Source organism: Salvelinus alpinus, chromosome 23 (assembly GCF_045679555.1).
Source record: "Salvelinus alpinus chromosome 23, SLU_Salpinus.1, whole genome shotgun sequence".
NCBI classification, from domain to species: Eukaryota; Metazoa; Chordata; class Actinopteri; order Salmoniformes; family Salmonidae; genus Salvelinus; species Salvelinus alpinus.
This window is the reverse complement of record NC_092108.1, coordinates 33427089-33454454: the sequence shown is the minus strand read 5'-3', so window position 1 is coordinate 33454454 and position 27366 is coordinate 33427089. Positions and strand designations below refer to the sequence as shown.

Sequence of the window (27366 nt, the reverse complement as noted above, 5' to 3'; positions counted from 1 at the left end):
CAGTGAGTAGAGGTTGATATTGAGTCTAGACAGTGAGTAGAGGTTGATAATGAGTCTAGACAGTGAGTAGAGGTTGATAGTGTGTCTGTGGACAGTGAGTAGAGGTTGATATTGAGTCTAGACAGTGAGTAGAGGTTGATATTGTGTCTGTGGACAGTGAGTAGAGTTTGATAGTGTGTCTGAGGACAGTGAGTAGAGGTTGATAATGTGTCTGTGGACAGTGAGTAGAGGTTGATATTGAGTCTAGACAGTGAGTAGAGGTTGATATTGAGTCTAGACAGTGAGTAGAGGTTGATATTGAGTCTAGACAGTGAGTAGAGGTTGATATTGAGTCTAGACAGTGAGTAGAGGTTGATATTGTGTCTGTGGACAGTGAGTAGAGGTTGATATTGTGTCTGTGGACAGTGAGTAGAGGTTGATAATGTGTCTGTGGACAGTGAGTAGAGGTTGATATTGAGTCTAGACAGTGAGTAGAGGTTGATATTGAGTCTGAGGACAGTGAGTAGAGGTTGATAGTGTGTCTGTGGACAGTTGGTAGAGGTTGATATTGAGTCTAGACAGTGAGTAAAGGTTGATATTGTGTCTGTGGACAGTGAGTAGAGGTTGATATTGAGTCTAGACAGTGAGTAGAGGTTGATATTGAGTCTGAGGACAGTGAGTAGAGGTTGATAGAGTCTAGACAGTGAGTAGAGGTTGATATTGAGTCTGAGGACAGTGAGTAGAGGTTGATATTGTGTCTGAGGACATTGAGTAGAGGTTGATATTGTGTCTAGACAGTGAGTAGAGGTTGATATTGAGTCTAGACAGTGAGTAGAGGTTGATATTGAGTCTAGACAGTGAGTAGAGGTTGATATTGAGTCTAGACAGTGACTAGAGGTTGATATTGAGTCTAGACAGTGAGTAAAGGTTGATATTGAGTCTAGACAGTGAGTAGAGGTTGATATTGAGTCTGAGGACAGTGAGTAGAGGTTGATATTGTGTCTAGACAGTGAGTAGAGATTGATATTGTGTCTGAGGACAGTGAGTAGAGGTTGATATTGTGTCTGAGGACAGTGAGTAGAGGTTGATATTGAGGCTGTGGACAGTGAGTAGAGGATGATAATGTGTCTAGACAGTGAGTAGAGGTTGATATTGTGTCTGAGGACAGTGAGTAGAGGTTGATATTGAGTCTAGACAGTGAGTAGAGGTTGATATTGTGTCTGTGGACAGTGAGTAGAGGTTGATAGTGTGTCTGTGGACAGTGAGTAGAGGTTGATATTGAGTCTAGACAGTGAGTAGAGGTTGATATTGAGTCTAGACAGTGAGTAGAGGTTGATATTGAGTCTAGACAGTGAGTAGAGGTTGATATTGAGTCTAGACAGTGAGTAGAGGTTGATATTGAGTCTAGACAGTGAGTAGAGGTTGATATTGAGTCTAGACAGTGAGTAGAGGTTGATATTGAGTCTAGACAGTGAGTAGAGGTTGATAGTGTGTCTGTGGACAGTGAGTAGAGGTTGATATTGTGTCTGAGGACAGTGAGTAGAGGTTGATATTGAGTCTGTGGACAGTGAGTAGAGGTTGATATTGTGTCTGAGGACAGTGAGTAGAGGTTGATAATGTGTCTAGACAGTGAGTAGAGGTTGATATTGAGTCTAGACAGTGAGTAGAGGTTGATAATGAGTCTAGACAGTGAGTAGAGGTTGATAGTGTGTCTGTGGACAGTGAGTAGAGGTTGATATTGAGTCTAGACAGTGAGTAGAGGTTGATATTGTGTCTGTGGACAGTGAGTAGAGGTTGATATTGTGTCTGTGGACAGTGAGTAGAGGTTGATAATGTGTCTGTGGACAGTGAGTAGAGGTTGATATTGAGTCTAGACAGTGAGTAGAGGTTGATATTGAGTCTAGACAGTGAGTAGAGTTTGATAGTGTGTCTGAGGACAGTGAGTAGAGGTTGATAATGTGTCTGTGGACAGTGAGTAGAGGTTGATATTGAGTCTAGACAGTGAGTAGAGGTTGATATTGAGTCTAGACAGTGAGTAGAGGTTGATAGTGTGTCTGTGGACAGTGAGTAGAGGTTGATAATGTGTCTGTGGACAGTGAGTAGAGGTTGATATTGAGTCTAGACAGTGAGTAGAGGTTGATATTGAGTCTAGACAGTGAGTAGAGGTTGATAGTGTGTCTGTGGACAGTGAGTAGAGGTTGATAGTGTGTCTGTGGACAGTGAGTAGAAGTTGATATTGAGTCTAGACAGTGAGTAGAGGTTGATATTGTGTCTGTGGACAGTGAGTAGAGGTTGATATTGTGTCTGTGGACAGTGAGTAGAGGTTGATAATGTGTCTGTGGACAGTGAGTAGAGGTTGATATTGAGTCTAGACAGTGAGTAGAGGTTGATATTGAGTCTGAGGACAGTGAGTAGAGGTTGATATTGAGTCTAGACAGTGAGTAGAGAATGATATTGTGTCTGTGGACAGTGAGTAGAGGTTGATATTGAGTCTAGACAGTGAGTAGAGGTTGAAATTGAGTCTGAGGACAGTGAGTAGAGGTTGATATTGAGTCTAGACAGTGAGTAGAGGTTGATATTGTGTCTGAGGACAGTGAGTAGAGGTTGATATTGAGTCTAGACAGTGAGTAGAGGTTGATATTGTGTCTGAGGACATTGAGTAGAGGTTGATATTGTGTCTAGACAGTGAGTAGAGGTTGATATTGAGTCTAGACAGTGAGTAGAGGTTGATATTGAGTCTAGACAGTGAGTAGAGGTTGATATTGAGTCTAGACAGTGAGTAGAGGTTGATATTGTGTCTGTGGACAGTGAGTAGAGGTTGATATTGAGTCTAGACAGTGAGTAGAGGTTGATAGTGTGTCTGTGGACAGTTGGTAGAGGTTGATATTGAGTCTAGACAGTGAGTAAAGGTTGATATTGTGTCTGTGGACAGTGAGTAGAGGTTGATATTGAGTCTAGACAGTGAGTAGAGGTTGATATTGAGTCTGAGGACAGTGAGTAGAGGTTGATAGAGTCTAGACAGTGAGTAGAGGTTGATATTGAGTCTGAGGACAGTGAGTAGAGGTTGATATTGTGTCTGAGGACATTGAGTAGAGGTTGATATTGTGTCTAGACAGTGAGTAGAGGTTGATATTGAGTCTAGACAGTGAGTAGAGGTTGATATTGAGTCTAGACAGTGAGTAGAGGTTGATATTGAGTCTAGACAGTGACTAGAGGTTGATATTGAGTCTGAGGACAGTGAGTAGAGGTTGATAGAGTCTAGACAGTGAGTAGAGGTTGATATTGAGTCTGAGGACAGTGAGTAGAGGTTGATATTGTGTCTGAGGACATTGAGTAGAGGTTGATATTGTGTCTAGACAGTGAGTAGAGGTTGATATTGAGTCTAGACAGTGAGTAGAGGTTGATATTGAGTCTAGACAGTGAGTAGAGGTTGATATTGAGTCTAGACAGTGACTAGAGGTTGATATTGAGTCTAGACAGTGAGTAAAGGTTGATATTGAGTCTAGACAGTGAGTAGAGGTTGATATTGTGTCTAGACAGTGAGTAGAGGTTGAGTCTGAGGACAGTGAGTAGAGATTGATATTGTGTCTGAGGACAGTGAGTAGAGGTTGATATTGTGTCTGAGGACAGTGAGTAGAGGTTGATATTGAGGCTGTGGACAGTGAGTAGAGGATGATAATGTGTCTAGACAGTGAGTAGAGGTTGATATTGTGTCTGAGGACAGTGAGTAGAGGTTGATATTGAGTCTAGACAGTGAGTAGAGGTTGATATTGTGTCTGTGGACAGTGAGTAGAGGTTGATAGTGTGTCTGTGGACAGTGAGTAGAGGTTGATATTGAGTCTAGACAGTGAGTAGAGGTTGATATTGAGTCTAGACAGTGAGTAGAGGTTGATATTGAGTCTAGACAGTGAGTAGAGGTTGATATTGAGTCTAGACAGTGAGTAGAGGTTGATAGTGTGTCTGTGGACAGTGAGTAGAGGTTGATATTGTGTCTGAGGACAGTGAGTAGAGGTTGATATTGAGTCTGTGGACAGTGAGTAGAGGTTGATAATGTGTCTAGACAGTGAGTAGAGGTTGATATTGAGTCTAGACAGTGAGTAGAGGTTGATAATGAGTCTAGACAGTGAGTAGAGGTTGATAGTGTGTCTGTGGACAGTGAGTAGAGGTTGATATTGAGTCTAGACAGTGAGTAGAGGTTGATATTGTGTCTGTGGACAGTGAGTAGAGGTTGATATTGTGTCTGTGGACAGTGAGTAGAGGTTGATAATGTGTCTGTGGACAGTGAGTAGAGGTTGATATTGAGTCTAGACAGTGAGTAGAGGTTGATATTGAGTCTAGACAGTGAGTAGAGGTTGATATTGAGTCTAGACAGTGAGTAGAGTTTGATAGTGTGTCTGAGGACAGTGAGTAGAGGTTGATAATGTGTCTGTGGACAGTGAGTAGAGGTTGATATTGAGTCTAGACAGTGAGTAGAGGTTGATATTGAGTCTAGACAGTGAGTAGAGGTTGATAGTGTGTCTGTGGACAGTGAGTAGAGGTTGATAATGTGTCTGTGGACAGTGAGTAGAGGTTGATATTGAGTCTAGACAGTGAGTAGAGGTTGATATTGAGTCTAGACAGTGAGTAGAGGTTGATAGTGTGTCTGTGGACAGTGAGTAGAGGTTGATAGTGTGTCTGTGGACAGTGAGTAGAAGTTGATATTGAGTCTAGACAGTGAGTAGAGGTTGATATTGTGTCTGTGGACAGTGAGTAGAGGTTGATATTGTGTCTGTGGACAGTGAGTAGAGGTTGATAATGTGTCTGTGGACAGTGAGTAGAGGTTGATATTGAGTCTAGACAGTGAGTAGAGGTTGATATTGAGTCTGAGGACAGTGAGTAGAGGTTGATATTGAGTCTAGACAGTGAGTAGAGGTTGATATTGTGTCTGTGGACAGTGAGTAGAGGTTGATATTGAGTCTAGACAGTGAGTAGAGGTTGATATTGTGTCTGAGGACAGTGAGTAGAGGTTGATATTGAGTCTAGACAGTGAGTAGAGGTTGATATTGAGTCTGAGGACAGTGAGTAGAGGTTGATATTGAGTCTAGACAGTGAGTAGAGGTTGATATTGAGTCTAGACAGTGAGTAGAGGTTGATATTGAGTCTAGACAGTGAGTAGAGGTTGATATTGAGTCTAGACAGTGAGTAGAGGTTGATATTGTGTCTGAGGACAGTGAGTAGAGGTTGATAGTGTGTCTGTGGACAGTGAGTAGAGGTTGATATTGAGTCTAGACAGTGAGTAGAGGTTGATATTGAGTCTAGACAGTGAGTAGAGGTTGATAATGAGTCTAGACAGTGAGTAGAGGTTGATAGTGTGTCTGTGGACAGTGAGTAGAGGTTGATATTGAGTCTAGACAGTGAGTAGAGGTTGATATTGTGTCTGTGGACAGTGAGTAGAGTTTGATAGTGTGTCTGAGGACAGTGAGTAGAGGTTGATAATGTGTCTGTGGACAGTGAGTAGAGGTTGATATTGAGTCTAGACAGTGAGTAGAGGTTGATATTGAGTCTAGACAGTGAGTAGAGGTTGATATTGAGTCTAGACAGTGAGTAGAGGTTGATAGTGTGTCTGTGGACAGTGAGTAGAAGTTGATATTGAGTCTAGACAGTGAGTAGAGGTTGATATTGAGTCTAGACAGTGAGTAGAGGTTGATATTGAGTCTAGACAGTGAGTAGAGGTTGATATTGAGTCTAGACAGTGAGTAGAGGTTGATATTGTGTCTGTGGACAGTGAGTAGAGGTTGATATTGTGTCTGTGGACAGTGAGTAGAGGTTGATAATGTGTCTGTGGACAGTGAGTAGAGGTTGATATTGAGTCTAGACAGTGAGTAGAGGTTGATATTGAGTCTGAGGACAGTGAGTAGAGGTTGATATTGAGTCTAGACAGTGAGTAGAGGTTGATAGTGTGTCTGTGGACAGTTGGTAGAGGTTGATATTGAGTCTAGACAGTGAGTAGAGGTTGATATTGTGTCTGTGGACAGTGAGTAGAGGTTGATATTGAGTCTAGACAGTGAGTAGAGGTTGATATTGAGTCTGAGGACAGTGAGTAGAGGTTGATATTGAGTCTAGACAGTGAGTAGAGGTTGATATTGTGTCTGAGGACAGTGAGTAGAGGTTGATATTGAGTCTAGACAGTGAGTAGAGGTTGATATTGAGTCTGAGGACAGTGAGTAGAGGTTGATATTGTGTCTGAGGACATTGAGTAGAGGTTGATATTGTGTCTAGACAGTGAGTAGAGGTTGATATTGAGTCTAGACAGTGAGTAGAGGTTGATATTGAGTCTAGACAGTGAGTAGAGGTTGATATTGAGTCTAGACAGTGACTAGAGGTTGATATTGAGTCTGAGGACAGTGAGTAGAGGTTGATAGAGTCTAGACAGTGAGTAGAGGTTGATATTGAGTCTGAGGACAGTGAGTAGAGGTTGATATTGAGTCTAGACAGTGAGTAGAGGTTGATATTGAGTCTGAGGACAGTGAGTAGAGGTTGATATTGTGTCTAGACAGTGAGTAGAGATTGATATTGTGTCTGAGGACAGTGAGTAGAGGTTGATATTGTGTCTGAGGACAGTGAGTAGAGGTTGATATTGAGGCTGTGGACAGTGAGTAGAGGATGATAATGTGTCTAGACAGTGAGTAGAGGTTGATATTGAGTCTGAGGACAGTGAGTAGAGATTAATATTGAGTCTGTGGACAGTGAGTAGAGGTTGATTTTGAGTCTAGACAGTGAGTAGAGGTTGATATTGAGTCTGTGGACAGTGAGTAGAGGTTGATAATGTGTCTAGACAGTGAGTAGAGGTTGATATTGAGTCTGAGGACAGTGAGTAGAGGTTGATATTGAGTCTAGACAGTGAGTAGAGGTTGATATTGTGTCTGAGGACAGTGAGTAGAGGTTGATATTGAGTCTAGACAGTGAGTAGAGGTTGATATTGAGTCTGAGGACAGTGAGTAGAGGTTGATATTGTGTCTGAGGACAGTGAGTAGAGGTTGATATTGTGTCTGAGGACAGTGAGTAGAGGTTGATATTGAGGCTGTGGACAGTGAGTAGAGGTTGATCATGTGTCTAGACAGTGAGTAGAGGTTGATATTGAGTCTAGACAGTGAGTAGAGATTGATATTGAGTCTAGACAGTGAGTAGAGGTTGATATTGAGTCTAGACAGTGAGTAGAGGTTGATATTGAGTCTAGACAGTGAGTAGAGGTTGATATTGAGTCTGAGGACAGTGAGTAGAGGTTGATATTGTGTCTAGACAGTGAGTAGAGATTGATATTGTGTCTGAGGACAGTGAGTAGAGGTTGATATTGAGGCTGTGGACAGTGAGTAGAGGTTGATATTGAGTCTGTGGACAGTGAGTAGAGGTTGATATTGTGTCTGAGGACAGTGAGTAGAGGTTGATATTGAGTCTGTGGACAGTGAGTAGAGGTTGATATTGTGTCTGAGGACAGTGAGTAGAGGTTGATATTGTGTCTGAGGACAGTGAGTAGAGGTTGATATTGAGGCTGTGGACAGTGAGTAGAGGTTGATAATGTGTCTAGACAGTGAGTAGAGGTTGATATTGAGTCTGAGGACAGTGAGTAGAGGTTGATATTGAGTCTGTGGACAGTGAGTAGAGGTTGATATTGAGTCTAGACAGTGAGTAGAGGTTGATATTGAGTCTGTGGACAGTGAGTAGAGGTTGATAATGTGTCTAGACAGTGAGTAGAGGTTGATATTGAGTCTGTGGACAGTGAGTAGAGATTGATATTGTGTCTGAGGACAGTGAGTAGAGGTTGATATTGAGTCTGTGGACAGTGAGTAGAGGTTGATATTGAGTCTAGACAGTGAGTAGAGGTTGATATTGTGTCTGAGGACAGTGAGTAGAGGTTGATATTGAGTCTGAGGACAGTGAGTAGAGGTTGATATTGAGTCTAGACAGTGAGTAGAGGTTGATATTGTGTCTGTGGACAGTGAGTAGAGGTTGATAGTGTGTCTGTGGACAGTGAGTAGAGGTTGATATTGAGTCTAGACAGTGAGTAGAGGTTGATATTGAGTCTAGACAGTGAGTAGAGGTTGATATTGAGTCTAGACAGTGAGTAGAGGTTGATAGTGTGTCTGTGGACAGTGAGTAGAGGTTGATATTGTGTCTGAGGACAGTGAGTAGAGGTTGATATTGAGTCTGTGGACAGTGAGTAGAGGTTGATATTGTGTCTGAGGACAGTGAGTAGAGGTTGATATTGAGGCTGTGGACAGTGAGTAGAGGTTGATAATGTGTCTAGACAGTGAGTAGAGGTTGATATTGAGTCTAGACAGTGAGTAGAGGTTGATAATGAGTCTAGACAGTGAGTAGAGGTTGATAGTGTGTCTGTGGACAGTGAGTAGAGGTTGATATTGAGTCTAGACAGTGAGTAGAGGTTGATATTGTGTCTGTGGACAGTGAGTAGAGGTTGATATTGTGTCTGTGGACAGTGAGTAGAGGTTGATAATGTGTCTGTGGACAGTGAGTAGAGGTTGATATTGAGTCTAGACAGTGAGTAGAGGTTGATATTGAGTCTAGACAGTGAGTAGAGGTTGATATTGAGTCTAGACAGTGAGTAGAGTTTGATAGTGTGTCTGAGGACAGTGAGTAGAGGTTGATAATGTGTCTGTGGACAGTGAGTAGAGGTTGATATTGAGTCTAGACAGTGAGTAGAGGTTGATATTGAGTCTAGACAGTGAGTAGAGGTTGATATTGAGTCTAGACAGTGAGTAGAGGTTGATAGTGTGTCTGTGGACAGTGAGTAGAAGTTGATATTGAGTCTAGACAGTGAGTAGAGGTTGATATTGTGTCTGTGGACAGTGAGTAGAGGTTGATATTGTGTCTGTGGACAGTGAGTAGAGGTTGATAATGTGTCTGTGGACAGTGAGTAGAGGTTGATATTGAGTCTAGACAGTGAGTAGAGGTTGATATTGAGTCTGAGGACAGTGAGTAGAGGTTGATATTGAGTCTAGACAGTGAGTAGAGAATGATATTGTGTCTGTGGACAGTGAGTAGAGGTTGATATTGAGTCTAGACAGTGAGTAGAGGTTGATATTGTGTCTGAGGACATTGAGTAGAGGTTGATATTGTGTCTAGACAGTGAGTAGAGGTTGATATTGTGTCTAGACAGTGAGTAGAGGTTGATATTGAGTCTAGACAGTGAGTAGAGGTTGATATTGAGTCTAGACAGTGAGTAGAGGTTGATATTGAGTCTAGACAGTGAGTAGAGGTTGATATTGAGTCTAGACAGTGAGTAGAGGTTGATATTGAGTCTGAGGACAGTGAGTAGAGGTTGATATTGAGTCTAGACAGTGAGTAGAGGTTGATATTGTGTCTGAGGACAGTGAGTAGAGGTTGATATTGAGTCTAGACAGTGAGTAGAGGTTGATATTGTGTCTGAGGACATTGAGTAGAGGTTGATATTGTGTCTAGACAGTGAGTAGAGGTTGATATTGAGTCTAGACAGTGAGTAGAGGTTGATATTGAGTCTAGACAGTGAGTAGAGGTTGATATTGAGTCTAGACAGTGAGTAGAGGTTGATATTGAGTCTAGACAGTGAGTAGAGATTGATATTGAGTCTGAGGACAGTGAGTAGAGGTTGATATTGTGTCTAGACAGTGAGTAGAGATTGATATTGTGTCTGAGGACAGTGAGTAGAGGTTGATATTGTGTCTGAGGACAGTGAGTAGAGGTTGATATTGAGTCTGTGGACAGTGAGTAGAGGTTGATATTGTGTCTGAGGACAGTGAGTAGAGGTTGATATTGAGTCTAGACAGTGAGTAGAGGTTGATAATGTGTCTAGACAGTGAGTAGAGGTTGATATTGAGTCTGTGGACAGTGAGTAGAGGTTGATATTGTGTCTGAGGACAGTGAGTAGAGGTTGATATTGTGTCTGAGGACAGTGAGTAGAGGTTGATATTGAGTCTGTGGACAGTGAGTAGAGGTTGATATTGAGTCTGAGGACAGTGAGTAGAGGTTGATATTGTGTCTGTGGACAGTGAGTAGAGGTTGATATTGAGTCTGAGGACAGTGAGTAGAGGTTGATATTGAGTCTGTGGACAGTGAGTAGAGGTTGATATTGAGTCTGAGGACAGTGAGTAGAGGTTGATAATGTGTCTGTGGACAGTGAGTAGAGGTTGATATGAGTAGAGGTTGATATTGAGTCTAGACAGTGAGTAGAGGTTGATATTGTGTCTGTGGACAGTGAGTAGAGGTTGATAATGTGTCTGTGGACAGTGAGTAGAGGTTCATATTGAGTCTAGACAGTGAGTAGAGGTTGATAGAGTCTAGACAGTGAGTAGAGGTTGATATTGAGTCTAGACAGTGAGTAGAGGTTGATATTGAGTCTAGACAGTGAGTAGAGGTTGATAGTGTGTCTGTGGACAGTGAGTAGAGGTTGATAATGAGTCTAGACAGTGAGTAGAGGTTGATAGTGTGTCTGTGGACAGTGAGTAGAGGTTGATAGTGTGTCTGTGGACAGTGAGTAGAGGTTGATATTGAGTCTAGACAGTGAGTAGAGGTTGATATTGTGTCTGTGGACAGTGAGTAGAGAATGATAATGTGTCTGTGGACAGTGAGTAGAGGTTGATAATGTGTCTGTGGACAGTGAGTAGAGGTTGATATTGAGTCTAGACAGTGAGTAGAGGTTGATATTGAGTCTAGACAGTGAGTAGAGGTTGATATTGAGTCTAGACAGTGAGTAGAGGTTGATAGTGTGTCTGAGGACAGTGAGTAGAGGTTGATAATGTGTCTAGACAGTGAGTAGAGGTTGATAGTGTGTCTGTGGACAGTGAGTAGAGGTTGATATTGAGTCTAGACAGTGAGTAGAGGTTGATATTGTGTCTGTGGACAGTGAGTAGAGGTTGATAATGTGTCTGTGGACAGTGAGTAGAGGTTGATATTGAGTCTAGACAGTGAGTAGAGGTTGATATTGAGTCTGAGGACAGTGAGTAGAGGTTGATATTGAGTCTGAGGACAGTGAGTAGAGGTTGATATTGAGTCTAGACAGTGAGTAGAGGTTGATAGTGTGTCTGTGGACAGTGAGTAGAGGTTGATATTGTGTCTGTGGACAGTGAGTAGAGGTTGATATTGTGTCTGTGGACAGTGAGTAGAGGTTGATATTGTGTCTGTGGACAGTGAGTAGAGGTTGATAATGTGTCTGTGGACAGTGAGTAGAGGTTGATATTGAGTCTAGACAGTGAGTAGAGGTTGATATCGAGTCTGAGGACAGTGAGTAGAGGTTGATATTGAGTCTAGACAGTGAGTAGAGGTTGATATTGTGTCTGAGGACAGTGAGTAGAGGTTGATATTGAGTCTAGACAGTGAGTAGAGGTTGATATTGAGTCTGAGGACAGTGAGTAGAGGTTGATATTGAGTCTAGACAGTGAGTAGAGGTTGATATTGAGTCTGAGGACAGTGAGTAGAGGTTGATATTGAGTCTAGACAGTGAGTAGAGGTTGATATTGAGTCTAGACAGTGAGTAGAGGTTGATATTGAGTCTGAGGACAGTGAGTAGAGGTTGATATTGTGTCTGAGGACAGTGAGTAGAGGTTGATATTGAGTCTAGACAGTGAGTAGAGGTTGATATTGAGTCTAGACAGTGAGTAGAGGTTGATAGTGTGTCTGTGGACAGTGAGTAGAGGTTGATATTGAGTCTAGACAGTGAGTAGAGGTTGATATTGTGTCTGTGGACAGTGAGTAGAGGTTGATAATGTGTCTGTGGACAGTGAGTAGAGGTTGATAATGTGTCTGTGGACAGTGAGTAGAGGTTGATATTGAGTCTAGACAGTGAGTAGAGGTTGATATTGAGTCTAGACAGTGAGTAGAGGTTGATATTGAGTCTAGACAGTGAGTAGAGGTTGATATTGAGTCTAGACAGTGAGTAGAGGTTGATAGTGTGTCTGAGGACAGTGAGTAGAGGTTGATAATGTGTCTGTGGACAGTGAGTAGAGGTTGATATTGAGTCTAGACAGTGAGTAGAGGTTGATATTGTGTCTGAGGACAGTGAGTAGAGGTTGATATTGAGTCTAGACAGTGAGTAGAGGTTGATATTGAGTCTAGACAGTGAGTAGAGGTTGATAGTGTGTCTGTGGACAGTGAGTAGAGGTTGATATTGAGTCTAGACAGTGAGTAGAGGTTGATATTGTGTCTGTGGACAGTGAGTAGAGGTTGATAATGTGTCTGTGGACAGTGAGTAGAGGTTGATAATGTGTCTGTGGACAGTGAGTAGAGGTTGATATTGAGTCTAGACAGTGAGTAGAGGTTGATATTGAGTCTAGACAGTGAGTAGAGGTTGATATTGAGTCTAGACAGTGAGTAGAGGTTGATATTGAGTCTAGACAGTGAGTAGAGGTTGATAGTGTGTCTGAGGACAGTGAGTAGAGGTTGATAATGTGTCTGTGGACAGTGAGTAGAGGTTGATATTGAGTCTAGACAGTGAGTAGAGGTTGATATTGAGTCTAGACAGTGAGTAGAGGTTGATATTGAGTCTAGACAGTGAGTAGAGGTTGATAGTGTGTCTGTGGACAGTGAGTAGAGGTTGATATTGAGTCTAGACAGTGAGTAGAGGTTGATATTGATTCTGAGGACAGTGAGTAGAGGTTGATATTGAGTCTAGACAGTGAGTAGAGGTTGATATTGAGTCTGAGGACAGTGAGTAGAGGTTGATATTGAGTCTAGACAGTGAGTAGAGGTTGATAGTGTGTCTGTGGACAGTTGGTAGAGGTTGATATTGAGTCTAGACAGTGAGTAGAGGTTGATATTGTGTCTGTGGACAGTGAGTAGAGGTTGATAATGTGTCTGTGGACAGTGAGTAGAGGTTGATATTGAGTCTAGACAGTGAGTAGAGGTTGATATTGAGTCTAGACAGTGAGTAGAGGTTGATATTGTGTCTGAGGACAGTGAGTAGAGGTTGATATTGAGTCTAGACAGTGAGTAGAGGTTGATATTGAGTCTGAGGACAGTGAGTAGAGGTTGATATTGAGTCTAGACAGTGAGTAGAGGTTGATATTGAGTCTAGACAGTGAGTAGAGGTTGATATTGAGTCTAGACAGTGAGTAGAGGTTGATATTGTGTCTGAGGACAGTGAGTAGAGATTGATATTGAGTCTAGACAGTGAGTAGAGGTTGATATTGTGTCTGAGGACAGTGAGTAGAGATTGATATTGAGTCTAGACAGTGAGTAGAGGTTGATAATGTGTCTAGACAGTGAGTAGAGGTTGATATTGAGTCTAGACAGTGAGTAGAGGTTGATATTGAGGCTGTGGACAGTGAGTAGAGGTTGATAATGTGTCTAGACAGTGAGTAGAGATTGATATTGTGTCTGAGGACAGTGAGTAGAGGTTGATATTGAGTCTAGACAGTGAGTAGAGGTTGATATTGAGGCTGTGGACAGTGAGTAGAGGTTGATATTGAGTCTAGACAGTGAGTAGAGGTTGATATTGAGTCTGAGGACAGTGAGTAGAGATTGATATTGAGTCTAGACAGTGAGTAGAGGTTGATATTGAGTCTAGACAGTGAGTAGAGGTTGATATTGAGGCTGTGGACAGTGAGTAGAGGTTGATATTGAGGCTGTGGACAGTGAGTAGAGGTTGATAATGTGTCTAGACAGTGAGTAGAGGTTGATATTGTGTCTGAGGACAGTGAGTAGAGGTTGATATTGTGTCTGAGGACAGTGAGTAGAGGTTGATATTGAGGCTGTGGACAGTGAGTAGAGGTTGATAATGTGTCTAGACAGTGAGTAGAGGTTGATATTGTGTCTGAGGACAGTGAGTAGAGGTTGATATTGAGTCTAGACAGTGAGTAGAGGTTGATATTGAGTCTGAGGACAGTGGGTAGAGGTTGATATTGAGTCTAGACAGTGAGTAGAGGTTGATATTGAGTCTGTGGACAGTGAGTAGAGGTTGATATTGAGTCTAGACAGTGAGTAGAGGTTGATATTGATATTGAGTCTAGACAGTGTGTGTTTGGTGATAATGCTGCTGACCGTCAACAGGTTCTCTCAGGCTGTTGATCCTGCGCTGCTGCACCCTGTAATCAGCCCGTCTCTGGATGTCCACCCTCTGTCCAGCTCTGTCCCTAGGGGGCTCACAGTAACCATGACCTTCCTCCTCTCTGGAATCAACATCTGCAGCACAAACAATGACTTCTCCATTCAATACTGAATAACATCACTGATCACCCTGGTAAAGAGTAGTGCACTAAAAAAGGAAAGTGTGACAGGGGATCTACACAACCCCAGTTGCTGCATTTGTTTCATGAACACTGTGCTGTTAGATTTCATGTATAACAATCAGTGCCCTGAGTTATGTGCCAATGGCACCCTATTCCCTATATAGTGCACTTCTGACGAGACCCTACATAGGGAATAGGGTGCCATTTGGGACCGGCCCAGTATTCATCAAACAATCGCTGTATTCCTTCACCTCTGTATCGGAGCCGTAGCGAGTCATGGATCCTATGCAGGTAGTTGGGATCTGTGTTCCTGGAGGAGGGTCTCATGACAGGGGCCTGCAGCCGCAGTCTGGCCATGTCAAATACATCCACCTGGGGCCTGTCCCTGAGCCTGGACACAGTATCGGTCAGCCTATAGATAGGACACTACAACTAACACACAGCCTGGACCCTTGGCTTGCTGAAGCCATGAGAACAACAGTGGAGGGCATCACCTCAGCCTTACCTGTCACTCATAGGTGAGTCCAGCTCCTCCCACTCTGACTGCAGAAGCTGGACCTCCAGACGTTTCTGCTCGCTACGCAGCTGTCTGCGCAGCACCGACAGTTCACTGATCACACCCCGCTGGTCTTCTGGCATGCACAGACAGACATCAGAATCTCAGAAATTGAGAGAAAACAGTTTAACTACTATGTATTGTATTATTGTGGGAGTCAGTGTTACCGGCAGCTCTCAGCTGGTTCCAGCGGGCTGGGACTGGAGGGGACTGGAGCCCTGATAGAGAACGCTCCTACAGGGAGAAGAGAGGAAGGAAGACCAGGCCCAGTCATTCTCCACTAATCACTCCTCACAGTCAAACTATTTCCCTCAATGGTAGTGTGGAAGAGGACATGCTGTGGGCTCTGGAAGTCACTCACAGACAGGGAGACGGCAGTAGAGCGACGGCTGTCTATGGACGGAGGTCTGGGGGTGTACTGGGGAGCCTGATACCTCTTCTGGAGGGTGGGGATGGGGGGTGACGGCTCCCTTGGTACCTTTTAGACAAACAACCACAATGTCATCACTCAACTCAGTTTCCCGGACACAGATTAAGTGGAGTACTTTAAATGGAGATTCTCCATTGAGCATGATTTCTAGTCGAGGAATAGGCTTAATGTGTATTCGATGTTCAGAGGGTCAAACAGCGTTTTCCAGTCAGCTCACCTCCTCTAGACGTGCTTGTCTCTCCTTCTCATACTGCTTCTTCAGGGCAGAGTTCTCCTTCTCCTCTGCCTCTTTCTTCTTCCTCTCCGCCTCTTTCTTTCGCTCCTCAGCCAGACGGACCAGCTGCTCATTCTTGGCTTTTTGCTGGAGGGAGAAAAACCTTGTTCAGTCCTCTGAAATATGTGTGTGTTACAATAAAGATTTCCTGAACCGAATGACTCATGTCATATGATAGCATTCAGCTGATTGACATGTTACTCATACTAGTAGCGAGAGTATTGCAGTGTAACCTAACGCTAAAGCTCCCTTAGTGAATCCAAGCCCTGGTCCAGTTAATACTGACCTCCATCTCCTTGCGTTTCTTCCTGTCCTGTTCTTCTTCATACTCTCTCTGGATGCGTTCCCTCTGCTCAGCCAGCCTCTTCTCCTCCTTCTCCTCCTCCAGCCTCTGGCTCTCTCGCTCCATCGCTTCCTTCTTCTGCTTCTCTTCAATCTAGGCAGCAGGACAGACAACCAGGGTAATCACTGAGTGTGTACGTGTATCCAATCACATATCTTAGCTGACTAAGGTAAACCAAACCATCAATGCGCATCAGTACAACATTGTTATTTAAGCGCTGCAATAAGCTTTTTTACGTGACTTAGTGAATTTCAGCTGATGATGTGAAAAGACTATTTTAGCCACACAGTGCCGAGGCGGGACATCCAGTACCTGTTGTTTGAGGTAAGCCTTGTGCTTGTCCTGTTCGTGGACTTGCTGTGGTGTGGGCCGGTTACCAAAAACACTGCCTCTGGCAAACAAAGGAGCCTGAACAAAACCTGTTGACAGAAACCCACCAGACAAAATAACATGTTAGCTAAGCCTGACACAGCGAGCTGGACAGGATGGCAGGGTGCCACTACCACTTTGGGTTGAGTCCTAAATGGCCAATAGGGCTCTGGTCGGAAGTAGTGAACTATGTACGGAATAGGATGACATTTGGGATGCACCCTTCCTCTCTGTCCTGTTGCATATGCCTTATAGAGAATCACATCAATGTGAAAGCCCCTGTATCTACCTGAGACTCTGTGGGTGGAGGGAGGTCTGGTGTCCTCCTCTCGGAGTACTGTCATGGTGGCTGTCGCCATCTTCTGCCATGTCTCAGGGTTGATGTAGGCCTCCTCATTATGCTTGTGCATCTGGTGCAGATCGGCTGGTGACAATTCACATGATTAGTAATAATCTTTACAAAGGTTTTAAATATTACACATTCTTCCCTCTGCGCTCAGTCTCCAAACGTATGTCTACTGAAAGGTGAAAAAACACAGAGAATATGTGGACCATAGTGTGGAGGGAGGGATGTCGCAGAGGGAACGTACTGATGAGGTTGCCCCTGCTATCTCTGAGGGGTGCTCCTCCTCCCCCTCTCCCCCAGGGGTCGTGGTTCTTCATGTCTGCCTCCAGCTTGGCCTCGTAGCGATCCCTCTCCTCCCTGTCCAGCCTCCGCCGCTCCTGTCTATCCTGGATCTGCAGTCAGGTTTGGATGGAACACTTTCATTAGAATACCAATTATCCAAAAATGATGTTCCCTCACAGGACAAATAAAGTTATTGAATTCTGTACAACCCAGATGTGCTTTTGTCTTCACTGGTCATGTAAAGAGGACAATAGAAAAGAGTGCAATTGTATATTGATAGGCATACCTATTGGTATATTGCTATGAGAATATCTGAGGGAATGGGTTCAGAAAAACAAATCTGATTCTACAACACATCTACATGTAACTGCCAAAATAAACACACCAACACAAATGTCTTAATAGGGACTTTGGGCCATCACGACCCAGAACAGCTTCAATGCACCTTGGCATAGATTCTACTAGTTTCTGGAACTCTATTGGAGGGATGCGACACCATTCTTCCATGAGAAATTCCATCATTTGGTGTTTTGTTGATGGTGGTGGAAAACCCTGTTCAGGCGCCGATCCAGAATCTCCTATAAGTGTTCAATTGGGTTGACATCTGGTGACAGATGGCCATGGCATATGGTTTATATCGTTTTTATGCTCATCAAACCATTCAGTGATCAATCGTGCCCTGTGGATGGGGGCATTGTCATCTTATGGGGTCATAGCCATGGTAGCCAAAATAATGGCCTGACCAGCATTTTTATTCATGACCCTAAGCATGATGGAATGTTAATTGCTTAATTACCCCAAAACCACACCTGTGTAGAAGCACCTGCTTTAAACATGCTTTGTATCCCTCATTTACTCATGTGCATGAATTATTATGGCAGGACTTATATGTTACCTGGCAAAAAAGCTGACTCCTCCCTTTCCTGGTGTCTCCCTGCCAAAATAACACACTGTGACGAAATGCATGCAAGCATTGAGGAGAAAGACACGGCTGCCTTCCACAATCACATTCAAAATGTACCTGTTGTCTCAGTGCCTCCTTGTAACTTAACACACACTGTTTAGATGGCTTGATCTGCTCGGCGGGAAATCCTCCAATCCCTGAACCCATGATAGCAGCGTCACTGGCAGGTCTGCTGAAAGAGATAAAAAATGTACAAATGTTTTCCTTTGTGTTCACTACTATGAAATACGTCCATGTAACAATTTGAAATTATCAATACTATGCAAAAAGGTATGGCAAACGGGAGGTACACAATTGATGTGGTTTGTCACATTTCACGCATTGATGCAATTCAATCTATCACTGAGAAAGATGTTCAGATTGCCAGAGGAGAAGGGAGAGAGAGAGAGGACAGTTATTGGGAGAAAGAAAGATAGCAGATGTAAGGGAGGAGGGAGAGCTCAGAGCTGTCCAGAGCAGACCAGTGCAGGCTGCAGTCGTCACTCAGCAGGGAGGGAACAACAGTCCTGTCTGTCCAGACGGCCAGTGAGCATGACCTTCTCAGAAGTCCAACACAGGGCACAAATAGGGTAGCTTTAGAGGTGGTGCCCCCTACTGGTGAATAGAGAATACTACTCACCACCTGAAGAGACTAGCATCCTGTCCAGGGGGAAATTGTACATCAAGCTGCCTCATGCTACAGAAACAGGAGATAGGCTCCTGCCCTATGGGCCACTTTGGCTCGGACAAGGCTTACTTACTGAAGAGTGGATTTTGAAGGGAAGAGACAGGATAAGATGACTAGTAGGGTACTTACTGTGGGGGCTCTGGATGGCTGCTCCCACTGTGCTGACTGGGAGGGCTGTGCTGTGTCTGGCTGGGGTGAGGTCCTGCAGGAGGAAGGCTCAGGTAGGACACAGGCTGCCCCCCTCCTGTCAGCGGGATCTGACCATCTAACATAGAACCACCAAACACTAATAAACATACTTTCAGTCAAACCAATGTACACCTCTTTCTAAGTGTATAGCAACATGACATGGGCTCATTTCCTAGCTAACACACATGAAATATGTAACCCAATACATATTATATAATACCACAAAACACAAATTAGGCTAGATCATAGAACATACGCTTTCACTCCAATCAATCTATTTTTTTACTAGTATTTAACCATTTGAATCTACTGATGTAGCTTGAATATTTAACTGAGACTGGTAGTGCTTACAGTTGGCCAGGTTAGGGTCCAGTGGATTCCTTGCGCCATGGTAGAGGTAGACCTTGTCATAGGGACTTCTATGTGCATCTGCCAATGTGGATGGTGGATGAGGAAGGAAACCTGGAATCCTGAAACAGAAATTCTAAATCATACAGCAATGTTTAATTTTGTCAAACAATCTAGTGAATGTATCCCAAATGGCACCCTATTTCCTATATAGTGCACCACTTTTGACCAGAGCCCTGGGTGCCATTTAGGACGCATATGAGGATTACTGCTTCTTCGCTACCTGAGGGTGTCCATGCTCCTGTGAATGGCCTGGCTGTAAGGGGAGATGCCTCTACTGCTGAGGCCCAGGTCGTGGCTGTACTCCAGCAGGGGGGACTGGAAGGCCACGCGGGGCTGCTCAGGGGGAATCTTCTCTCGGTTTGCCTCACTGGGTCTCCGACCCCTCCCATTTAACTCATCACCTGGTACATCCACAGCTTGGCCTGATGGGTAAAAGTAGTCTTTTCTCTTTCTGGCATGATCGCCACCATTCACTGCTCCAAGCGGTTTGATCCAATCTGCCTGTTTCTCCGGGTCAGTCGACCCTGTCACAGCAACTCTGAGCTCCAAATCCTTCTCTCTAATAAGACAAAGAACATAGACTGTTCATGAGGTTCTCCCCACTAGTAAGCAGCAGTAATTTGGATCTTTTGTCCAATTATTAGGCAAAAGATCTGATCAAATTGGTCAAAAGACCAATTAGTGGCAAAAGATCAGAATTTGGCTGCCTGTGTAAACACAACCTTATAAACAAATCTACCTCAGACTACAATGCTGCTAAAATAAGTCTATGTATACCCTGTAGCTCATCTCACTAAGATGGATAATGTAAGGCTTTCTTCTTCACATACAGCAGGATCAGACAAACATGAAAAAACACCTTTTCTTATTCCTCTGCTGTTCAGCTATCTGCTCCTGCAGCTCCTGCCTGTACCTCTCCTTCCTTCTCTGCAAGGCAGCATCTGCATCTGCAGCCCCTGTCAGACATGTCATATCACCACTTTTATTTATTTATTTAAATATCAACAAATAAACTCATGTAGTTAAGAAAAATCTGAACAGAATTGGTCTTACCAATCATTAGTCCGGTAGCAAATTCGGGCTCGTCCTTCTTGGTAGAGGATCTGGATCTTCCATTGGGTCTCATCCCTGCTTGTACCTGCAGCCTGGCAGATAGGACGTCAATAAGCACTCACAGTACACTTAGACTTTACAGATAGAAAAATACTGAGCAATAAGTGTCTATGTTTTAGTGAAAGTGTGTGTTTTTTGAGTCTGATTTTAGGCTGGTTTGGGGATTTCATATGATTTTATTGTACGAGAGGATTCTAAATCTCTACAAATAGCTGGCACAAGAAGCTTGAACAAGCCATGATCTAGGCACAACAGATGACAGTATGACATCAGCCTCATTTCATTTGTACTTTTCCATCCAATGTCCCTGACAATGGAAAATTAAAACTTTAATCCAGATTAGATTAAATATTTTGGCAGTTGTTCACAGAAATGTACATTACGTACAGAAAATGCACTGCGTTAAAAATCCACAACAAAAAGAGAGCCATGACAATACAATCGTGTTCACTTGTACCAAATTGATGTTACCACAATCAATTAGAAATGTATGTTATCAAAATTATAGGTATAGTTATTCAATACGAATAGTTTGACGTACTTGGCTTTGGGGGTTAGAGATGATGTCCCCCAGCGTGCCTCTAAGTAATCCTCATCGGGAACAACAGACCCGTTAGTCTCCTTCCTGTCTGCATAATGACTCGTCTCTGTGTAGTCATCAGGCAGCTCAACTCTCCTGTCCCTGAGCCTCGATATGTCCCTGCGCAAAGAGGAAGGTTAACAATACTTTTTCAAACATAGAACTAGAGTCAAGCATATAGCGAAGACCATGTCAGCAGAAACAATTAACCCATTACATAGCTAACATCTGAATCCATTACAGGTAAGTGCAACATCATGCTTTGTATCACAAAGGGAGTGTTTTAAAAACACCTGAAGTCCGTTTTGTAGTGTCTTCTCAGCCGCCTCCTCTCTTCTCCTCTCTCAGACCCCATCTGTCTGAGCCTCCTCCTCTCCATAAGTTCCAGATCTTCCTCTGTGAGGTCCTCCTCAGAGTCATAGTCCACTCTCACCAGCCTGGCCTTCTCTCTAGGAAGGAGCAGTTCATCCTCAGGCCTCAGGCCCTCCATCCTACTGCCCTCCACCAGGAAGTGTCCTCCCCTGTGCAGCCCCCTCTTGCCTTCGGTCAGCGTGGCTGTCTCTCTTCTAGAGGGGACCCTCTTAGGGTGCACCGGGGGTCTGGGGCTGCAGTGAACATCAGGGAGATCTGGAGGAGCTCTGAGAAAGGCAATCTGCTCCTGTATGTATGAGGGGGAAAGGACAAGTTTAAGATCAACTTTTGGTTCCAAGCACCCTTTAAAAAAAATGTACAGAAGAAGATTTGAGCAAATTCTCTTCTTTTACTGAGACCTGTTTTACCAGCCCTTTTGTAATAATATACACTCAGTTTACCAAACATTATATTGAGTTGCACAGCTCCCCTCTCCCCATGGACTCTACAAGGTGTTGAAAGCGTTCTACAGGGATGCTAGCCCATGTTGACTCCAATGCTTCCCAGAATTGTGTCAAGTTGGCTGGATGTCCATTGGGTAGTGGACCATTCTTGAAACACATGGGTAACTGTTGAGCATGAAAAACCCAGCAGTTCTTGACACAAAATGGTACACCTGGCCTGGCACCTACTACCATACCCTGTTCAAAGGCACTTAAATGTTTTGTCTTGCCCATTCACCCTCTGAATGGCACACATACACAATCCATGTCTCAATGGTCTCAAGGCTTAAAAATCCTTCTTTAGGGCCTCCCGGGTGGCGCAGTGGTCTAGGGCACTGCATCGCAGTGCTAGCTGTGCCACCAGAGACTCTGGGTTCGCGCCCAGGCTCTGTCGCAGCCGGCCGCGACCGGGAGGTCCATGGGGCGACGCACAATTGGTCTAGCGTCATCCGGGTTAGGGAGGGTTTGGCCGGTAGGGATATCCTTGTCTCATCGCACACTAGCGACTCCTGTGGCGGGCCGGGCGCAGTGCACGCTAACCAGGTCGCCAGGTGCACGGTGTTTCCTCCGACACATTGGTGCGGCTGGCTTCCGGGTTGGATGCGCGCTGTGTTAAGAAGCAGTGCGGCTTGGTTGGGTTGTGTTTCAGAGGACGAATGGCTTTCGACCTTCGTCTCTCCCGAGCCCGTACCGGAGTTGTAGCGATGAGACAAGATAGTAACTACTAACAATTGGATACCACAAAATTGGGGAGAAAAGGGGGTAAAATTCAACAACAAAAAATAAATAATAATAAATTAAATAAATCCTTCTTTAACCTGTCTTCACCCCTTCATGAACTCCCTCCCTCACGACTGCACGGCCAAGCGCAACACCATCATTAAGTTTGCTGATGACACAACAGTGTCGGTCTCACCGACAACGATGAGACAGCCTATAGGGAGGGGGTCAGAGACCTGGCAGTGTGGTGCCAGGACAACAACCTCTCCCTCAACGTGATCACGACAAAGGGGATGATTGTGGACTACAGGAAAAGGAGGGCCGAGCACGCCCCCATTCTAATCAATGGGGCTGTAGCGGAGCAGGTTGAGAGCTTGAAGTTCTTTGGTGTCCACATCACCAACCAACTAACATGGTCCAAGCACATCAAGACAGTTGTGAAGAGGGCACGATTAAACCTATTCCCCCTCAGGAGACTGAAAAGATTGGCATGGGTCCTCAGATCCTCAAAAGGTTTTACAGTTGCACCATCGAGAGCATCCTGATGGGTTGCATCACTGCCTGGTATGGCAACTGCTCGGCCGCCGACCGCAAGGCACAACAGAGTGTAGTGAGTACAGCCCAGTACATCACTGGGGCCAAGCTTCCTGCCATCCAGGACCTCTATACAAGGCGGTGTCAGAGGAAGGCCCTAAAAATTGTCAAAGACTCCAGCCACCCTAGTGACTGTTCTATCTGCTACCGCATGGCAAGAGGTACCGGAGCGCCAAGTCTAGGTCCCAGAGGCTTCTAAACAGCTTCTACTCCCAAGCCATAAGACTCCTGAACAGCTAATCAAATGGCTACCCAGACTATTTGCAACCCCCCCCCCCCTCGCTGCTGCTACTCTGTTATTATCTATGCATAGCCACTTTAATAACCCTACCTGCATGTACATAATTACCTCAATTACTTCAACACCGGTGCCCCCGCACATTGACTCTGAACCAGTACCCCCTGTATATGGCCCCGCTATTGTTATTTACCCATGCCAAAGCTTTTTAGTCTCCTGAGGGGGAAAAGCTGTTGTCGTGCCCTCTTTACGACTGTCTTGGTGTGTTTGTACCGTGATAGTTTGTTGGTGATGTGGACACCAAGGAACTTGAAACTCTCGATGTGAATGGGGCCGTGTTCAGCCTCCCTTTACCTGTAGTCCATGATCATCTCCTTGGTCTTGCTCACGTTGAGAGAGTGGTTGTTGTTTTGTATACTCAGTGTATATATAGATTTGGCTAGTTGGAATGAACTAAGAGGCCTCAGTTGACAGAGCTTGATATAAAATAGGCTACACATAGCATTTCTTAGGTTACCTTAGCAGCTCTCCTCTCACCAAGGGGAAGGGGTGGGCCTGGTTCAGCAGCATTTACATTTTATTTCTATAATTAAGGTCCAAATTGCCAAATCAGCCCAAAGCAGAGATCATTGTTTAAAAAAATATATATTTGGTAGAAGACTGCACTGACTCCTTGCACTCGTACCATTCCAGTGCTCTTGTTTATCGCACACAAGTAAATATTGTGGCCCATGTATGTACAGTGGGGAGAACAAGTATTTGATACACTGCCGATTTTGCAGGTTTTCCTACTTACAAAGCATGTAGAGGTCTGTCATTTTTATCATAGGTACACTTCAACTGTGAGAGACGGAATCTAAAACAAAAATCCAGAAAATCACATTGTATGATTTTTAAGTAATTAATTAGCATTTTATTGCATGACATAAGTATTTGATACATCAGAAAAGCAGAACTTAATATTTGGTACAGAAACCTTTGTTTGCAATTACAGAGATCAGACGTTTCCTGTAGTTCTTGACCAGGTTTGCACACACTGCAGCAGGGATTTTGGCCCACTCCTCCATACAGACCTTCTCCAGATCCTTCAGGTTTCGGGGCTGTCGCTGGGCAATACGGACTTTCAGCTCCCTCCAAAGATTTTCTATTGGGTTCAGGTCTGGAGACTGGCTAGGCCACTCCAGGACCTTGAGATGCTTCTTACGGAGCCACTCCTTAGTTGCCCTGGCTGTGTGTTTTGGGTCGTTGTCATTCTGGAAGACCCAGCCACGACCCATCTTCAATGCTCTTACTGAGGGAAGGAGGTTGTTGGCCAAGATCTCGTGATATGCTTCACAGTTGGGATGGTGTTCTTGGGGTTGTACTCATCCTTCTTCTTCCTCCAAACACAGCGAGTGGAGTTTAGACCAAAAAGCTCTATTTTTGTCTCATCAGACCACATGACCTTCTCCCATTCCTCCTCTGGATCATCCAGATGGTCATTGGCAAACTTCAGACGGGCCTGGACATGCGCTGGCTTGAGCAGGGGGACCTTGCGTGCGCTGCAGGATTTTAATCCATGACGGCGTAGTGTGTTACTAATGGTTTTCTTTGAGACTGTGGTCCCAGCTCTCTTCAGGTCATTGACCAGGTCCTGCCGTGTAGTTCTGGGCTGATCCCTCACCTTCCTCATGATCATTGATGCCCCACGAGGTGAGATCTTGCATGGAGCCCCAGACCGAGGGTGATTGACCGTCATCTTGAACTTCTTCCATTTTCGAATAATTGCGCCAACAGTTGTTGCCTTCTCACCAAGCTGCTTGCCTATTGTCCTGTAGCCCATCCCAGCCTTGTGCAGGTCTACAATTTTATCCCTGATGTCCTTACACAGCTCTCTGGTCTTGGCCATTGTGGAGAGGTTGGAGTCTGTTTGATTGAGTGTGTGGACAGGTGTCTTTTATACAGGTAACGAGTTCAAACAGGTGCAGTTAATACAGGTAATGAGTGGAGAACAGGAGGGCGTCTTAAAGAAAAACTAACAGGTCTGTGAGAGCCGGAAATCTTACTGGTTGGTAGGTGATCAAATACTTATGTCATGCAATAAAATACAAATTAATTACTTAAAAATCATAAAATGTGATTTTCTGGATTTTTGTTTTAGATTCCGTCTCTCACAGTTGAAGTGTACCTATGATAAAAATTACAGACCTCTAAATGCTTTGTAAGTAGGAAAACCTGCAAAATCGGCAGTGTATCAAATACTTGTTCTCCCCACTGTATGTATGCTGACAGGTTACACATTTGTAAGTAACAACTATATAACTTTTGGCATTGGTAATATTATTACCTGAGCCATGAAGTGTCTGTAGTCCAGACGGAGCTCTTGATGTAACTTCTGTTTCTTCCTCTCATAGTCTTTACCCAAAGGTAAACTTAGACAACAACTCTCCTCTGAAAAACAGGATGGTATACATGAAATAAAAGACTTCCCATTGGTCAGGATCTAGATCTACTACAAAGTATCTTACAAATTGGGTTCATAACTTTATGAAAACCTGCTCTTTCCATGACAGACTGACCGAGTGAATCCAGGTGAAAACTATGATCCCTTATTGTCACTTGTTAAATCCACTTCAATCAGTGTGGCTGAAGGTGAAGAGACAGGTCAAAGAAGGATTTTTAAGCCTTGAGACATTTGAGACATGGATTGTGTATGTGTGCCAGTCAGAGGGTGAATGGCCAAGACAAAAATATTTAAGTGGCTTTGAATGGGGTATGGTAGTAGGTGCCAGGCCAGGTGCACCGGTTTGTGTCAATAACTGCAACCCTGCTGGGTTTTTTACGCTCAACAGTTTCCTGTGTCTATCAAGAATGGTCTACTACCCAAAGAGACATCCAGCCAACTTGACACAACTGTGGGAAGCATTGATGTCAACATGGGCCAGCATCCCAGTGGAATGCTTGACACCTTGTAGAGTACATAGCCAGACAAATCAAGGCTGGTCTGAGCACAAAAGGAGGGGGTGGGGGGATGCAACTCAATATTAGGAAGGTGTTCTTAATGTTTTGTACACTCAGTGTATACTGTACCTTTCCCTTGTGCCGTGAACGACTTAAATGGAGGGATATTTTCATTGAGTGTGTGGTCATAGGTCTTGTGATCTTTTGTCTGTTGATCCAGCCACAGGTCAGAAAATTGCAATAATTTGCTCAGCTGTCACCAAACACAAAGTAGCATGCATTTCACCCATGTCCAAGTGAGTCATTCCACCTTAAAAAGCACAAGAAAGAGGTTTGACACCCACCATCTCAGATTGTTCTGAAATAATTTCTGTTGACAGAAAATATAAGTTTAGCATTCCTGCAACATTACTTTGTTGAAATATAAATGAATATCTGCTAAATTAACCTAATTGATTGCACCCAAATTGTCCATTTTAATTTATAGGATTCATATAACGTTGTTAAATATAGCACCTAACATCTGATTTGGACCCCGCTTTTTTCTGACAATGAGTTAGACATGAGAAATCCAAAGAAATGGTCCCCCAGAAAAATGTCTCCCCTGTTCAGAGAAATTGGTTATTGAAGTTGTTGGGTTTATGTCCCATCCTAAATCCTGATCCTGTTCTGACCAATAGATGGTGCTGTTCCTGCTATTAGGTGATTAGATATTTTTTTTAAGAATCCCCCCATCGTTATAAAGGGATAGTTTACCCAATTTACAAAATTACACATTGGTTTTCTTACCTTGTAAGCAGTCTATGGACCAGAGGGCTATCCTCCGAAGCAAGTTTGAGCAGTTAGCGAGGTAACTTTAATTAACTGAGTTAAACTCTGTATAACCGGTAAAAAGAAAGGGGCGCACCTTTTAGCAAGGTACATTTCTATGGCAACAAATCCTTCAGAACTAACCTGCTCCGGGGGAGGCTAACTCCACTTACCCTGAATTAAATGACTGAGCCACGAGTTGAGGACCAATTAAATCAGATTCCCTTCCTCCTGCAAAGATTGTCATCATTCCCTTCATTTTCAGAAGATGACTGATTAAATATGTTATTAATCAAATGTGTTGTGTGTAAAAAAATAAATAATGTTAAAATATATCACATTACACATTTAGTAATGAGAGAATGTATTTTTCACTTCACACAGTCATACTTTTGTATAACTTATTGATATAAGTGGGGGAGAAAGGTGTTTTTGGTTGAGCATTGATAAGCACACCAAAGTCTGCATTAACATTAATAAAGACAACACTTCTAAGCCCATTTCACACCATA

At 43.8% G+C, this 27366-nt stretch overlaps 1 pseudogene; it reads right to left on the bottom strand.

Moving 5' to 3' along the window:
* LOC139550832 (centrosome and spindle pole-associated protein 1-like) overlaps positions 1-27366 on the bottom strand; it is a 34869-nt pseudogene that overhangs the window by 7034 nt on the left and 469 nt on the right.